The sequence below is a fragment of the Ascaphus truei genome, chromosome 4 (assembly GCF_040206685.1).
Source record: "Ascaphus truei isolate aAscTru1 chromosome 4, aAscTru1.hap1, whole genome shotgun sequence".
NCBI lineage: Eukaryota > Metazoa > Chordata > Amphibia > Anura > Ascaphidae > Ascaphus > Ascaphus truei.
The window spans coordinates 33286032-33302759 of NC_134486.1; the positions used below are offsets into that span (position 1 = coordinate 33286032).

The following is a 16728-nucleotide window of genomic DNA, read 5'->3' on the forward strand; positions in this document are numbered from 1 at the left end:
GATTTCTCTAATGTACTAGTGCGTGTACTTGTGTCCTGTTCTCATCTCACAGCATATTTCCTGTTATAACATTAAGTAATTGCTGATGCATCATTCCAGTCCTTCAAATCACGAAAGTTAGGTGAGAACGTAGTAATAAAATGTCCCAATATGTAAAGATGAAATTGGAAGTGATGTCACTGCTTCTTAATTAATAATATTTATTCCCTAGTAGACAGTTGAGGCCAAAATGAAGATTTATGCTAAGTGTGGGCTGACAGTATTTAAGAGTGAATGTGTAATGGAGAAAAAGGGAGTGCATAAAACCTGTATATGATGCATATTCTAAATAAAGATCCGTTTTGCCTACCAAGTCTTACATCAATTTATTTAAAAACTGTTAAATGCTACAATGTTCAGTCAGAGCTGACAGTAGATGAAGGGGAACAAATAGCTCTTAAAGCTGCAGACCAAGCAATATCCTACATGTGTGTTTCTAATAAAGTTCTGTACTATAAAAAAAATGCTACAAGTATTTTCTCAAACAACTCTGAATTACCTTTTTAATGTATTCCAATGCAACAAGCCTTTTTTAAGCCCTGCCCTCTCTCTAGCAGTGCACCAATTGTATCTAGTGACTGCCTGGTCACATGATCTTCTCCAGAGAACATTGCATCTTTGAACTTCTTCTGCTGCACTGACAGCCATTTACTGAACCCCCGAGCCGAATCTTTGCCGATCGATCACAGGAGAACGGATTGATCGGCAACTTTGCCAATTACTTATTGTGTGGATTGTATTGATGCACATATTAAAGGGGAAAAAAATAAATATAAAAAAATATATAAAAAAACAAAAAAACAAAAAACCAGCAGCAGCTTGACTGCCGCTTTAATGTTCACATCACAGCATAAGGGCTTTGCCTATAGTGCCGCTGACGGCGACATGATGGGTGACGTCACCCGTCGCCACCGGCAAAAGTTATGTTTCGCCGGTCGTCGGCATCGCGGGATTCCCGCAATTTGATTTGTTAAAGGGCCGTCACGTGTTGCGGCGGCCCTTGGAAAATCACATTTTGCCGGCGGCGGGTTTTTGCGACGTCGACGTCGCTTGTCGCCGTCAATGCTTTTGTTTTTGGGCAAATTAGCGTCGCCATCGCCGGCACTATAAGCACGGCCTAAAGCAGCATGCTCCACGAGAGGGAATTGACCATGTATTTATTGAGAGCATAAAAGCTGTGAAACAGGCACCCAATGTAGGAACATCAAACAGTAAACCACATCATCCCATTATCTACCACGGTAAAGTGATGGTGTCATAATTAGTTTATTAAATCTAATTTAGGCTATACATTGATGGACAGCTATACCTGGGGCCTTTTAAAAAGATCGTGCATTTTTACCTGAACTTCTATCAAATCCAGGACTCAGAGAAAATAATTTTTTATAATAAAAACAAAGACAGGAACAGAACTTGTGGCCAAGTGTGGAAGATGTGAAACCCATTTAATGCAGACCTCTCTCCACCTCATCGTGTAAAAGCTTTTGGGGGAAGAGAAAAAAAAACCCATACTCTTTCAAATAACACATACATTCTCTATTATATCCCATTAATAAAACAGATCAAATGGACACTTCTAGGAAAATACAGGGAACATGCTATTGAACCTAATTTGTCAACAACCAATATTAATTATTTCAGTGGGTAAGCAAAATTCAGCAGGACGATAATTACCGTCTCCACTGCACACTTTTCCAAACATTTGTTTACTATTCCTGTGGCTTAGGCCGAGTCATAGACATTTCTCCCGTGCGGAGGCGCGCGGAGGCTGAGGGAAAGCGGGTGCTTCCCCTGGCCTTACTACCCGTCCGGGGGTGTGTCTATGGGCGGGCCAGTGACGTCACGGAGCTGGTTCGCCCTCATTGGGCGAACCGCTCACCGGCCCTCCGCTCTCCTCAGCGCTGAAACTAAAAAAACAAATTGTCTGCTACGCCTCCGCACACCTGCGGAAGCGTGCGCGAGCCCCTGCTAAAGCCGCTCTCATTGCGGCTGCAGGGGCTCACTGACAAGCATGAGCACGGCTCAGCGCTGACCATGCCCGCGGCCTTAGAGTGCAGATATAAAAAAAAAAAAAGGGTGGGGGGGGAAGGAGAATCCTTATTCCATGAAAAATAAAATGCAAGGTTAATACACATACAGTACATTGACAGGCCTTGAAAACAAATGTTATTTTCAAAATATCAAGTTCTCTCATATTGGTATAATATTTATTATTGCTGCCCAAAACTGTGCCCATACACAGGTTTCATTTAGGTGCTGTCAGCAAAGTCAAAAGCAGTGAAACCTACGTAGACAACTAGTTAACATCTTGTTAAGGAGCCAAAGTTAGATAACTCTGCTCGTTATACCTACAGAATGTGCTTGTAATCTGGCATCAGACACCATTATACAGAATGGTTCATAGCAAAGCAAAACATGCAATACCTGTAAGGAATTTCTTGGGTGTATCCTCAGGTATGTGGGGGTCAAGGTAACCACAGAAGCAGATCACTCTGCTTCCTGCCAATATCGGATATCGTTGGCACCTAGGAAACAAATGGTACATTTTTTTTTTACAAATGTCAATTTTAACCAGGCGGAGGGTGAGGGGGAACCATGTCAGCTATTAGGGCAAAAACATTTGGTAGGAATTACACCTTTTTTGGGGCAAACAGATGTTTCAAATGCAAGCTTTTAGGGTACCCCAGGAGTCATTCAGGCATGTACCTTGGACATCAGTACCAAACTATTGTCCTACACCCCCACACAAACTATACTTGTGTTTAATATGGGCAGACTTATTGATCCTTAAAAGAACTTGTATTTTTGGCACCAACACAAAAATGTATTTACAGATTTAGCGCATGAGACAGACCACAGAAGGCAGCTTAAGTGCTTCTATGACGTGCGATCACATCTGAGTCAGACATGCCTGGTTTAAAGATTATTTATCAAATGCAAGAAAAGAAACACGAAAGTTTATTTTGTAGAAGGTGTAGGAATTTGCTAAAATAACCAGTCCAACTTTGCCAATTAATGGAGACGTGTTGCTCCAAAAATATTTTAATTCCTCGTTTTGTAATCATTATTTTTGCACAGATCAAGCATTTAACACTTAAAGCATAAAATGCGCTGCTAGGAAGGGATACAAGTATGAGCCAGTTTGAGCCACATTTTTGAAAGCAGAATGAAAGTACAGTAGGTGATGAGTGAACTAGTGATCTCAGTGCATTAGACAGGTGAGCAAATAAGAGTAATTTTGCTTATCCCCCATAAAAACAAGGGTGCCAGATCATTAGTGGGACTCTTTGCACAGACTTTTTTTAAGTACATTTAAATGGAGAACCACACATTTTCTACACACTGTATATATAAAAACACATTGATTCTAAGCTTTTTAAAGATAACCCTAGAGAGAGAGGGAGGGGTTCAAAATATTTTTTATGAATGAAGCACACAAAGGGTTGTAAAGAACAGCTCACCTATTTAACCAATAGTCCTTAAAATAGTAGGTGCAAAGGGGTAGGGTACAATATTGGCAAGAGTGAACAGAGAAGTTCAAAGATACCCCTATAAATGCACTCTAAACTGTTAAGAGTGCATGTATAGGGGTATCTTTGAACTTCTCTGTTCACTCTTAAGAATGAAGCAGTAAGCTTGGACAGCAAGTAAGCTAAAACATCATCAGGACCCCTTAAATGCTCTGAAGTAGACCATCTTAAAGTATTACACCCATCAGTGAAACGAGTCTATTAAAGCAGGGGTGCGCATAGTGGGGAGCGGGGCGGGCGATTGCAGAGGCCCCGCGCTCTTCCCAAGGCATTTCAATTAAATACCAGGGGTTTGCGCGAGGAACTGCAACTCCCAACTTACCGTGATTCAGACGGCTGTGTGACATGTCGCCATGGCAACGCCAGGGTCATGTGACTTCACACTTGTCAAATGACGCCGCGGGTCATGTGACATGACCCGGCCACGTCATTTGACGCAGCTCCAAGACAGATGGGGGGGGGGGGAGGGGGGCGAGCACCAGAGTAGCCAAGACAGCGAGGCGCAGTTCAGGAACACACAACAGAGCAATAATAAAAATATACTGCAGATCGCCTAGAAGCCGATAATGCCAGGAGTGGGGCAGCTTCTGCCATACAACTAAAGTGCGGTTTTATTTTAAAATAATAAACATATAAAAGCCAATATCCAGGATTAGAGATACCACAGATGGCTGCACAAATATCTCCTTATACTGTATAGAAAGGAGTCATATAAAGCCATTATTTGTACATCCCGTTCCATGCCCTGGATAAGGGTGCTATATATGATTATAAATAAAATAAATGTGAGAAGAGCTTGCAACTCATTGCTGTGCATTGTACATTTATTTCTATAGCGCCAACAATGTACGCAGCACTGTACAACATTATTATACATGGTAAATAAATGAGAAAACGATGGGGATACGTGCAACAGGTAAATGGCAACATAAGGCAAAAGGGGACCCTGCCCCAAAGAGCTTACACGGCAGGAGGTGCCTGCATGCTGCCTGCCAGGCATCGATGTACTGAGCTGTGGAATGAAGTGGGCACCATATTAACACCTCATTATCCAGGCTTACACTCCAAAGGTGCCTGCACATAGTCTCAAACTCAAAGAGGTTATGGGTTCTGCGAATAAGAGACGGCAATATGTAGCACTGAGAGCCATCTTAAAGTGTCACATTTAAAGTGTGTGGCAGAGTTAATTTTGGAGGTGAAGATTTGAGGAAGATCGGGACTGCACAACAAATTTGCAACTGTGAGAAATTAACTTTCCAAAAGCTGTGGTTCTTTGTACTCTTTCTATCCGGCAGTACCTGGGAAGTCTCTCCTCCAGCATCTCACTATGCCCTCCCTACTGCTTTCTGTTTACGGTTTCCTCACTCCTTTGTGAACGTCTCTGTTCTCTCCAACTTCCCCACTGCACCATTATTTAAACACCTCTCTCCCAGCGACTTCTTTACCCCTCAATAAAAAACACAAATCCTCTATTCACACCCTCTATCTACTCCTTCCTGCTGCTGGGGATCTCCCCTAAGCCTGAACTAAGACATACACACCTGATCTCACCCATGCCTCCTTGTCATCTCTTCCCCTGCAAATTGTGTTAACCCTCTCATTTTAATACTGACTAACCTTAAAAACTTGCCCCACAAAATCAAGCATACCAATAGCCTGCACTCATGGTTACTGTCCCACACTCAGTCACTCGTACCACCCATTGTGACCCAGCACTGCCATCTACAGCACTTATTCCCTCACCTGTTGTCTGTAAATTCCCCATCAAAACCTCTTAGATTGTAAGCTCTTCGGAGCAGGGATTTCCTTTCCTATTGCCTGATTTTGCTGCACTTATTGTATTATAATTCCCTGTACAGTAGTTTGTGAAGCACCGAGTACACTTTTGGCTCTATATAAATAAAGACATCCAATACATACAACACGGTACTGGTTTCCACCACAGAGGTGGCTGCACGCAAGTCTCTGACATTGTGTTCCCAAAAGTGGTTTCCAGCAACGAGATGTCCACAGTATGAGGGGACATCTACGGCTCCCCCCAGACCCCAAAACATGCTCCGGAATGTATCTGCAATACCCCAACCCACAGAGGAGGGGGAGATGAGGAGCACAGGGGCATCTCCCGGGGGGAGGAGAGGGGGGAAGGGAAGACAGGGGCAGTGGGGGCATATGGAAGAGATGGAGTAAGTAAATATGTACCATGAGCCGCGTTACCTGTTACCTCAGCCAGTGCTCCTCCTCTGCAGCCACCACTGGCAGTGTGCTATACCGGGCTAGAGATGCGTTACACGGAGCAGCGCTTGCGCCCCTGCGGTGGTTGGTGACAAGAACACAGTGCTCAACCGCTAATGTCCGAGAGACGCGAATGCCGCCTCCAGTCCATTCCCCCCTCCTCTCCAAAGCGCACGAGAAGCCAGATTTACGATAGCATAGCCAAGTGTCCTGCTAGGGTAGACCTCAACGCCAAAATAGGGAGACAGGTTTCTGTTATTGTTGTTGATAACAACGCCCCTCTCCAAACAAACGAGCTGATTCGTTAAAGGATATTTGTGCGTGAGAGCCAAGATGGCAGAAGAGCGTTGATTGGCAATAGCATCATTGCATGGAGGCCATATTGGGACTGGCAAACGTTATTAAAGACAGTTGAATGGATTTTAGTAACCGTCACAGGTTGAATCTGCTGTTATGCAAACTGATCTGTTTTGTTAAAAAAGAAAAAAAAACAGCGCACAACGCACAGTGTAATACATTTTAGTAAAAAATGGTATTCAAACAAAAAAGGATGGGTTGGTTATCTGCGTACATCAATTCCGAAGATAAAAGGCATTTCATGTAACAAGGCATGTGTTACCAGCACTGGAACCAGTCCGGTCAGGGAATTCTCGTCATCCGATCGCCCGATGTGGATCTTCAAAGGATGTCTTCGTCTCCGAGGTAGGTGGCCCCACACAAAAGGGCACAAAGAATCATCCGTGTCCCACACAGAAGCGGCCCCCGTTATGGGGAATCAGTCCTCTCCGAAAATACAGGTAAGGTAAAGCCGCTAGGATGTGTAACAGCACTCCACCATACAGTGTCACTACCAGCGTGACCCGGTGTTGCGCGTGTCAAGCGGATGAATCAAACCAGCTAAAGGTTAGTCCCAGTGAGGAGCACATAGTCGCGGTGCACTGAACTTCAGCCAAAAGAAGCCGGCAGATCTCGTCAAAGGAAAATTATGTAACTGGACGGAGATCACATGTGGGCGCTCGTTGTAAAAAGAGCCACAAGTCGGTGGTATTGACTGCACGGCTATACTTTTCAGTACCTGAAGTCAGTTGATCAATCAAAGTAGCAGCAATAAAATCCTCCCGGACCCTCACTGGGACTACAGCAGAAGGTAAGTTTGTAGGCGGGCACTGCAAAATCAGGATCTCAGCCACAAAATATAGATAAAATCAGCTTTATTTGGACATGTTGCTGGACATCACAGAGACTCCTGTTTCTCTGACGCGTTTCGTTCCTAGTAGGAACTTTATCTTTGATAGGAACGAAACGCGTCAGAGAAACAGGAGTCTCTGTGATGTCCAGCAACATGTCCAAATAAAGCTGATTTTATCTATATTTTGTGGCTGAGATCCTGATTTTGCAGTGCCCGCCTACAAACTTACCTTCTGCTGCTGTTTTACTATCCGGCTGGAGCACGCCAACGATCCCCTGCTTTGGAGGTTTCTGGCCACGGAGCTACTCCCCTCTGCTGTTGCGAGAGTTCGCCGCTATCCGTGACGTATCCAGGAGGTCCCGGAGCAAGCAAGCCGGCGCCAGCGGTGACGTCATTCCGGAGCGCAGCCGCTGCGGAGCACAGACCGGGACGCCAACGAAGGAGCAACACAGACGCCAAGCGGGTAAGGGCAGCAGGTTTAGGTTACTTTATGAGTACATGACGGGAGTCTTATACGGCTTTACGTCTTGTCTCTGTTATCCTTCCTGCAAAACGGGCCCCCCTCCTTGGCTGCTTTAGTCTGGTTATACGCTTCCTCGGCTATACTTCTAAAGCTATTTATATTTTATCAGCAGTGGGATCGTTGTTTCATCTTGTCCATATACCTCTGAGGTTGCAAAAGTACTTGTTATACCCAGCTTTATACCTTGTTGAGCACCGGATTTCACGGGGTTCACTCCCCATACTAACTATAGACCTCACTGGGACTAACCTTTAGCTGGTTTGATTCATCCGCTTAACACGCGGTCACGCTGGTAGTGACACTGTATGGTGGAGTGCTGTTACACATCCTAGCGGCTTTACCTTACATTATTTTCGGAGAGGACTGATTCCCTGCATAACGGGGGCCGCTTCTGTGTGGGACACGGATGATTCTTTGTGCCCTTTTGTGTGGGGCCACCTACCTCGGAGACGAAGACATCCTTTGAAGATCCACATCGGGCGATCGGATGACGAGAATTCCCTGACCGGACTGGTTCCAGTGCTGGTAACACATGCCTTGTTACATGAAATGCCTTTTATCTTCTGAATTGATGTACGCAGATTAGCAACCCACCTTTTTTTGTTTAAATACCATTTGTTACTAATATTTATTACACTATGAGCGTTGTGGGCTGTTTTTTTTGTCTTATTTCTCTTCAAGTTTGTGTGGGGTGCTGGGCCACCCCTGTTCTACAGCTGCAGACGCTCTCTTCTTACAACCTATTGAGGTTATGTACAATTCACTGTATCTGCGCACTGTTTAATGTATTTTGATTTCACATTATTTTAGTTGGGTATTTAGGATCTGATTTTTTTCAGTGTTAATAAATTCATTTGATATTGTTGTATATATCCTAGGATCACACTTTTTTCTATTTTTTTTCATGATCTCTCGTAGAAGAAGCCATCGCGAAACGTGCGTCAGAGGACGTGATGACGTCACACGTCACGCTTTCAAGCATGGATGCCTGCAGCTTCTAGCCGACCTCACCGTGCCCACGCCAGAGTTCCCTTCAGCTGCGCACTCCACGAGGCACCTTTCCAGGCTGACCGTTAGGATCGTGTACCCAGGGCCAGCACAGATAAGTTTACAGGGCCATCTTTCCCTCTTTTCTGTCCTTCAACCCCCCCTCACCCCCCCGTGTGCTGTAGGGGTATGTTATTGAGGGTCAGAGCTAGTGGGTTACACGATCCTGCATTATTGTTCTCTCCTCACAGGGTTAACATATATTGGTGTGTAGGGTACCCCTTTCCCTCATTTCTATCCCTAAGTGTAGTTACTAACTAGCAGGGACGGGTTTTGTGGGGCTCAAACCACCATTGTTCTAACGATCTATGTATGTCAGCTGTACTAATATCTATGAGTGTCACTAATGATCACCATTGCTACTGTTTTACCTTCTACCCCATCATTGATGTATGGTTTACAGTGAGCTAGAGTTCACACACATTGAATTGCCTCTAGTGGATGTATATATTTTATATAGTGCTCCAGTGACGTCATCCATTTCAGTTAGCCTTCACTGCCTTAAACCATAGGCATTGATTGTGTGCTATCTGCAATTTATAGTGCTTATGTTTAGTTTTCCAACTATTTTGGATTAACTATCTGGCAATTTGCCCTAATAGCACTCATTGTATCCGGTTCATTCTATTCACCTATTATTCTGGTACCATTTTTAACCAACATTAATAAAGCATACTAAAATACTATTTATAGGTTTGGTTCAGATTATTCCTGTGTTGTTGCTTTTTTACTAGTGTGACTTACCCCTCAGATTTTGAGTGCATTAATAGGGCCTTATCTGTATGTATTGTGTCTTTACATCATACAGTGTTCTCTGTGTTCGTGTTACATTAGTGCATTGAAACAAATTAAATATTAAAAAAAAAAAAAATTTAAATAATAAAACATTTACACAATCTTGGTTAAGTAAATGTGAATTTACATGGTTAATCTTAAAAACGCAAATATCACAGCACAAATAGAATGGGACCCAACTTTTGCCTTTTTTTAATGCATATTTTAATTTTAAAAAAATTGACCCTGAAATGTATCCAAAACCAGTTTAGTCTTTTCGTTTTAGTTTCCACTTTTCCAGGTTGTGTCTTTCATTATCTCCCTCCAAAAATCATATTAATGACTACTTCTGAGTTATATCCCCCAATCTGTTCCTCTTGCATATGTTTTGATAAGCAGAAAGAACATAAAGAGGCAAAAAAATATGTTTTGTTGAAGAGCAAGATGTCTGCTGTCCTTAATATTCTTTGTTTTTGAACCTCTGGTAACTTCCTGTGGAACCCCAGGGTTTATATCCACCGATTTGAACTCTGGAGAAATGCTAACGCAATACATGGATTGATGTATGTGTTGCCACCCAGTAGGCTGGTTTCTATCATATGGAGCAGTGAGCCCATGCTTTGCTTTCAAATACTGACATCTAGTGACAAAGACATAAATACCCTGCAAATGTGATCCTGCAAGTTGTCATCTCATAGCTTAATGATTTGGGGGTGTTTAATAATCAATCCCTAGAGCAGTGGTTCCCAAACTTTTTCGGTTCAAGGCTCCCCAAGGCGATGAGGATTTTTTCAAGGCTCCTCAAGTAAAAACAAAGTTGTATATACATACCCAACAGTTGCAGTGCGCAGTTGGTGTCTCTCAGACACACACCCTGCACAGAGCCACACACCCTGCACAGCGCCACACACCCTGCACAGCGCCACACACCCTGCACAGCGCCACACACCCTGCACAGCGCCACACACCCTGCACAGCGCCACACACCCTGCACAGCGCCACACACCCTGCACAGCGCCACACACCCTGCACAGCGCCACACACCCTGCACAGCGCCACACACCCTGCACAGCGCCACACACCCTGCACAGCGCCACACACCCTGCACAGCGCCACACACCCTGCACAGCGCCACACACCCTGCACAGCGCCACACACCCTGCACAGCGCCACACACCCTGCACAGCGCCACACACCCTGCACAGCGCCACACACCCTGCACAGCGCCACACACCCTGCACAGCGCCACACACCCTGCACAGCGCCACACACCCTGCACAGCGCCACACACCCTGCACAGCGCCACACACCCTGCACAGCGCCACACACCCTGCACAGCGCCACACACCCTGCACAGCGCCACACACCCTGCACAGCGCCACACACCCTGCACAGCGCCACACACCCTGCACAGCGCGGAAGCCCCGCCCCTGGCTTCCTCTGACCTGCAGCCAATCCCCTGCGGCCCTGACCGGCATTAAGGAGGGATGGTGGGGAGGGGAGGGATAATCGGAGGGATGGTGGGGAGGACAATCGCGGCGCCCCGCTAGGCAAGCCACGGCACCGCAGCGCACAGATTTGGAACCACTGCCCTAGAGTGTACAATGCTTTCTCTCATCCATCAGCTATTCACTAGGTAGTTCCATACTGTTACAGCAATAGATTGAGGAGCCCAGATTTGGGGGGGAGGGGAGGGAGGGGACATAGAAAGAGAGAGAAAGAGAGAGAAAGAGAGAGAAAGAGAGAGAAAGAGAGAGAAAGAGAGAGAAAGAGAGAGAAAGAGAGAGAAAGAGAGAGAAAGAGAGAGAAAGAGAGAGAAGTGTGTGTGTGTGTGTGTGTGTGTGTGTGTGTGTGTGTGTGTGTGTGTGTGTAGGCCCATATTAACGAAGTGGTTCTAGTCTATAAAACACCTGCCTGCGCTGGAACACAGCCTCCAGCTCATTCACTTGAACAAGCTGTTAACGGTCTTCTGGCACTGGAATGTTTGTTACGGAATAGCAACACTAATTAAATGTGGACTTAATTGTATTTTGAAATTGGATCAGTACCACTACTTTATAAAGGAGCATTTCCATTAAAGGAAAAAAATTTTTTAAAAAGGGCGTCTCCGGAACTAAACCGCATTATTTTAAATTGTGGCGATTCCCTGCTTAACGAGATACTTACAAGAGAAGCACATACCGGTAGCTCTTTCATGCTCAATGGTCCCGTGTCATGTGGGCCAAAAGGAAACTGCGATGGATGATGACGCGGTTTGTAAATGGCTCCCGTGTCGCAGCCAATTTGAACCAATATATGCATGCCAAGCCAGGGCTGCTACCAGTATGCACTACAGAGATAAGCATCACAGGAAGCAAGGGGTCCTCAGAACTGTAATTAACAGGGGTTCCGATCCCGACATCCCCTGCTCCCCACCTAATACAAAACAGAAAAAAACTCGCAGTCACGTGATCGCTCCATCACTGATGACGGAACAGAAAGGGAGGGGGTTCTCTTCCTGTAACATCGCGTACTGCGCTCCACATGATCTCCCCTACAAAAAAACGGCAAAGTAGATTATTACATAGCTACTACTTCATGGGCCTCTGAACTGCCAGACCCAATAACGTGGTAGCCATGTCCTGGGGCAATATAAAACTGAATTTATTTAAGCCATATAAGCATCCAACGCGTTTCACACCATACAGGGTGCCTTGATAAAAGCACCCCGTTTGGCGTGCGAGACGTGGCCGAGGCTCTTTGGTTCCCTTCTATATGTCTTAAATAAATGCAATTTTATATTGCAGCATCTCTCTGGTCCGATTGTTTTTTTTTTGCAGTGCGCTGTCCCATCTGCCTTTGTTGGGCGATTTCTGTTGCTTCTCATGTGTCTCTACTGCGGCCTGTACGCCGGACATCCACAAAAAAACAGGAGCTAAAAATACAGTGAGTACCTACCTCTTCCACAACAGGACCAGCCCATGCAAGGATAAATATCAAGAAAATACACAGTAATACAGAACATAGACTCCAGCGGTTTCACCTGGGGGAGCAGTAGCCATTGATTATTCTGCGAGTGCTGCTGTCCCTCTGACTCTATACCCGGTGAGGAGCTTTATGGGAGCTATGAACATATGAAGTTACCCAGTGCAAGATTACAATACTATTACAGGGGGGCAGCGTTTGCGCCCCTCTCTCCCAATGACTCAGCGTCAAATGACGGAATTTGACGCCGCGTTGCCGAAGACCCGCAAAGAGCAGGTAAGGGAGTTAGAGGTCCCACGCCTCCCCCGGCATTTAATTTAAATGCCGCAGGGCCTCTGTAACCGCCCGCGCCCCCCAGTTTGCGCACCGCTGCTCTATAAGCAGGAAGAAAGAAGGGGCCACATCGCTCTGTATTTCTATTTACTGGTTTCTATTCAAGAAGAAAAATAATTAAAAATATAAAGAAAAAACTATTCTTCGGATATATATTGAAGGGAGGCTCATAAGTAAATAATGACTATTGTTTTTTTATTCAAATATATAATTTATGGGATCTACGAATATATCAATCAACTGTCCTTCAGCGCTAGATTTGTTTTATCTGCTCATATTATAAAAATGACTTCAAGCTAAATCAGGATCCATCAAGTCCAACTTTTGCATGTGCCCCCAATATACCGCATTATTACAGATACTTCCTGATATGAAACCCGTCGCTACAAAGGGTTAAAATATAAACCCTCCTTTTTTTACTTATAAACATTAGAAAACCTCTTTCTCATCTCACAATATGAACTTTTTACACCACAAAGCTGTAATTCTGCATCCGAGTGTTTATGTGTAAGTGGTATTTTTATTTGCTGTACGGTGGAGGGTTTGTTATTTTTTTAAATGACCCTGACTTACTTTGTGTTAGGTTGAAACAGCTAAAGTGTGAGTGAGTATACGGACCATGCACTCCTTTAACCCAGGCTATGCTGTAAACGTTGTGAAATACGTCAGGTATAGGTTTATAGGGGTCCACATTATTGTGGATAACAAGCAAAAAGTGAAACACTGTGAACGCTCATTTGCATATTACCCAGAATCCCTGGCTGCAATGGAAGTATTGTATGCCAAGACAGGGGTGCTATATACATAGGTAGTAGTGAACACCAGAGGGTCACAGAAAGGTCTCTAATAAATGCACTCTGTAGAAAAATGGGGAAGGGGCGACGGATTCTGTCTAGGAATGCCGATATCCCTCAAATGGCCCTCATGATTGTCAAATAGCCCGAAGACCTATAATGAGGAAGACCCTCATGAGTGTTCTCCAAATGAACTAAGAAAATAATACAATTGTATTACATCAATAGAAAATACTACAACAGTGAATAATTATATACAGTGGAAAATATAGACTATTACAATCACCAGCGGTGGGAAGGTACATCGGCTCAATTCAAGATCGTATGATATGCCGCAGGATCAGTTAAACATGATCACTGAATATCCAACTCAGGATCATATGAAATCGTGGTCAAATAAATAATAATCCACTTAAAGGGAAAGATCACTGCTTAAAATGATAGCATAACCATTGTAGGAGTCCCACAAATCCTATACAGGTATATATAGTGTATCACTATATGTACCGTGGAGCCGTGACTACCCCCGAACCTCAACGCCTGACTGCAGACCAAAAGAGGGATTATCGTAAAGATGATACGATCAGGTTCATTGAACCCTTCACCAGCCAGTGGAGTGCGATATAGAACATCCCCCGCAGGCACTGGCATATACTTATAAGGACCTCCAACAGGTCCTTCATTCATCCCCCACACAGATACCCAGCAAGCCCAGGAAACCCCCCCAAATTACCACATAAATAAAATTACATACATACATACTCAAAAGGAGTGTTACTGAGCGTGGCTAAATGTATACAACAAAAAAGAAAGAAGCCCTGTGTTAATTCCAATATGACCAAAATACACAGTGCAATACCTATATATTCTCTTGAAAAGGGGTCATTTAGTTTAACCCATTGGTCAAAGCGTCTTAAGCCTGCTGCCACTTTCACTGTGTATTTTTGTCATATTGGAAGTAGCACAGGGCTTCTTTGTTTTTTGTTGTATATCCTTAATTCATCCCCCAGTATGGTCTGTAGAAGGACTAGAAATGAGAGATAGACATAGTGCATAGTCATTACCAAAGAACATCTCTGAAAACATGGTTTGGGTGTCCAGACCCACAGATAATACTCGTGTGGGAGATTCAAAGCGCGCGCATCCATTACCACTACTAAAGGAATTCACTAAACAGTGCAGAGAAGAGCCACCAGGTTAATAAAGGGGATGGATAATCTGATCTATGAGGAGAGGCTAAATTAGATGTGTTTACATTAGAAAAGGATGCATCTTAGGCTACGCTTATAGTGCCGGCGACGCGACGGCAGGCTGCGGTCGCTGGAAAAATCAAATCGAGATTACTTCCAGCGATCGCAACCAAGCCGACGCGTCGCGCTTACTGTATACAAATATATTGGGGATAGTGGGGACAGGCAGCGTGGGGGGAGCTGTGCATACAGATATATTGGGGATAGTGGGGACAGGCAGGGTGGGGGGAGCTGTGCATACAGATATATTGGGGATAGTGGGGACAGGCAGGGTGGGGGGAGCTGTGCATACAGATATAATGGGGATAGTGGGGACAGGCGGGGTGGGGGGAGCTGTGCATACAGATATATTGGGGATAGTGGGGACAGGCGGGGTGGTGGAGCTGTGCATACAGATATATTGGGGATAGTGGGGACAGGCGGGGTGGTGGAGCTGTGCATACAGATATATTGGGGATAGTAGGGACAGGCAGGGTGGTGGAGCTGTGCATACAGATATATTGGGGATAGTGGGGACAGGCAGGGTGGGGGGAGTTGTGCATACAGATATATTGGGGATAGTGGGGACAGGCAGGGTGGGGGGAGCTGTGCATACAGATATATTGGGGATAGTGGGGGCAAGCAGGGTGGGGGGAGCTGTGCATACAGATATATTGGGGATAGTGGGGACAGGCAGGGTGGGGGGAGCTGTGCATACAGATATAATGGGGATAGCGGGGACAGGCGGGGTGGGGGGAGCTGTACATACAGATATAATGGGGATAGTGGGGACAGGCGGGGTGGGGGGAGCTGTGCATACAGATATATTGGGGATAGTGGGGACAGGCGGGGTGGTGGAGCTGTGCATACAGATATATTGGGGATAGTGTGAACAGGCAGAGTGGGGGGAGCTGTGCATACAGATATAATGGGGATAGCGGGGACAGGCGGGGTGGGGGGAGCTGTACATACAGATATAATGGGGATAGTGGGGACAGGCGGGGTGGGGGGAGCTGTGCATACAGATATATTGGGGATAGTGGGGACAGGCGGGGTGGTGGAGCTGTGCATACAGATATATTGGGGATAGTGAGGACAGGCAGGGTGGGGGGAGCTGTGCATACAGATATATTGGGGATAGTAGGGATAGGCAGGGTGGTGGAGCTGTGCATACAGATATATTGGGGATAGTGGAGACAGGCAGGGTGGTGGAGCTGTGCATACAGATATATTGGGGATAGTGGGGACAGGCAGGGTGGGGGGAGTTGTGCATACAGATATATTGGGGATAGTGGGGACAGGCAGGGTGGGGGGAGCTGTGCATACAGATATATTGGGGATAGTGGGGGCAAGCAGGGTGGGGGGAGCTGTGCATACAGATATATTGGGGATAGTGGGGACAGGCAGGGTGGGGGGAGCTGTGCATACAGATATATTGGGGATAGTGGGGACAGGCAGGGTGGGGGGAGCTGTGCAAACAGATATATTGGGGATAGTGGGGACAGGCAGAGTGGTGGAGCTGTGCATACAGATATATTGGGGATAGTGGGGACAGGCAGGGTGGTGGAGCTGTGCATACAGATATATTGGGGATAGTGTGAACAGGCAGAGTGGGGGGAGCTGTGCATACAGATATAATGGGGATAGCGGGGATAGGCAGGATGGGGGGAGCTGTGCATACAGATATATTGGGGATAGTGGGGACAGACGGGGTGGGGGGAGCTGTGCATACAGATATATTGGGGATAGTGGGGACAGGCAGGGTGGGGGGAGCTGTGCATACAGATATATTGGGGATAGTGGGGACAGGCAGGGTGGGGGGAGCTGTACATACAGATATAATGGTGATAGTGGGGACAGGCGGGGTGGGGGGAGATGTGCATACAGATATATTGGGGATAGTGGGGACGGGCAGGGTGGGGGGAGCTGTGCATACAGACATATTGGGGAGTGGGGACAGGCAGGGTGGGTGGAGCTGTGCATACAGATATGTGGGGGATAGTGGGGACAGACAGGATGGTGGAGTTGTGCAGAATGGTTGTGATTATTTTCTGCGTGTATTGGGGTTATATTT

At 45.7% G+C, this 16728-nt stretch overlaps 1 protein-coding gene across 9 annotated transcripts in view; it reads right to left on the minus strand.

Annotated features, from left to right (window-relative positions):
• Positions 1 to 16728, minus strand: part of DISP1 (dispatched RND transporter family member 1) — a 148150-nt gene that overhangs the window by 110280 nt on the left and 21142 nt on the right. For 3 of the 9 annotated variants that reach the window (XM_075595536.1, XM_075595537.1, XM_075595539.1), the window contains exon 2: positions 2464 to 2564. The exons of 5 other annotated variants lie outside the window; for them this stretch is intronic. The gene's annotated coding sequence lies outside the window, so the exon portion shown is untranslated. Of the gene's footprint in view, positions 1 to 2463; positions 2565 to 11500; positions 11750 to 16728 lie in introns of all 9 variants that reach the window. One more of the 9 variants, XM_075595541.1, reaches the window with a different exon arrangement.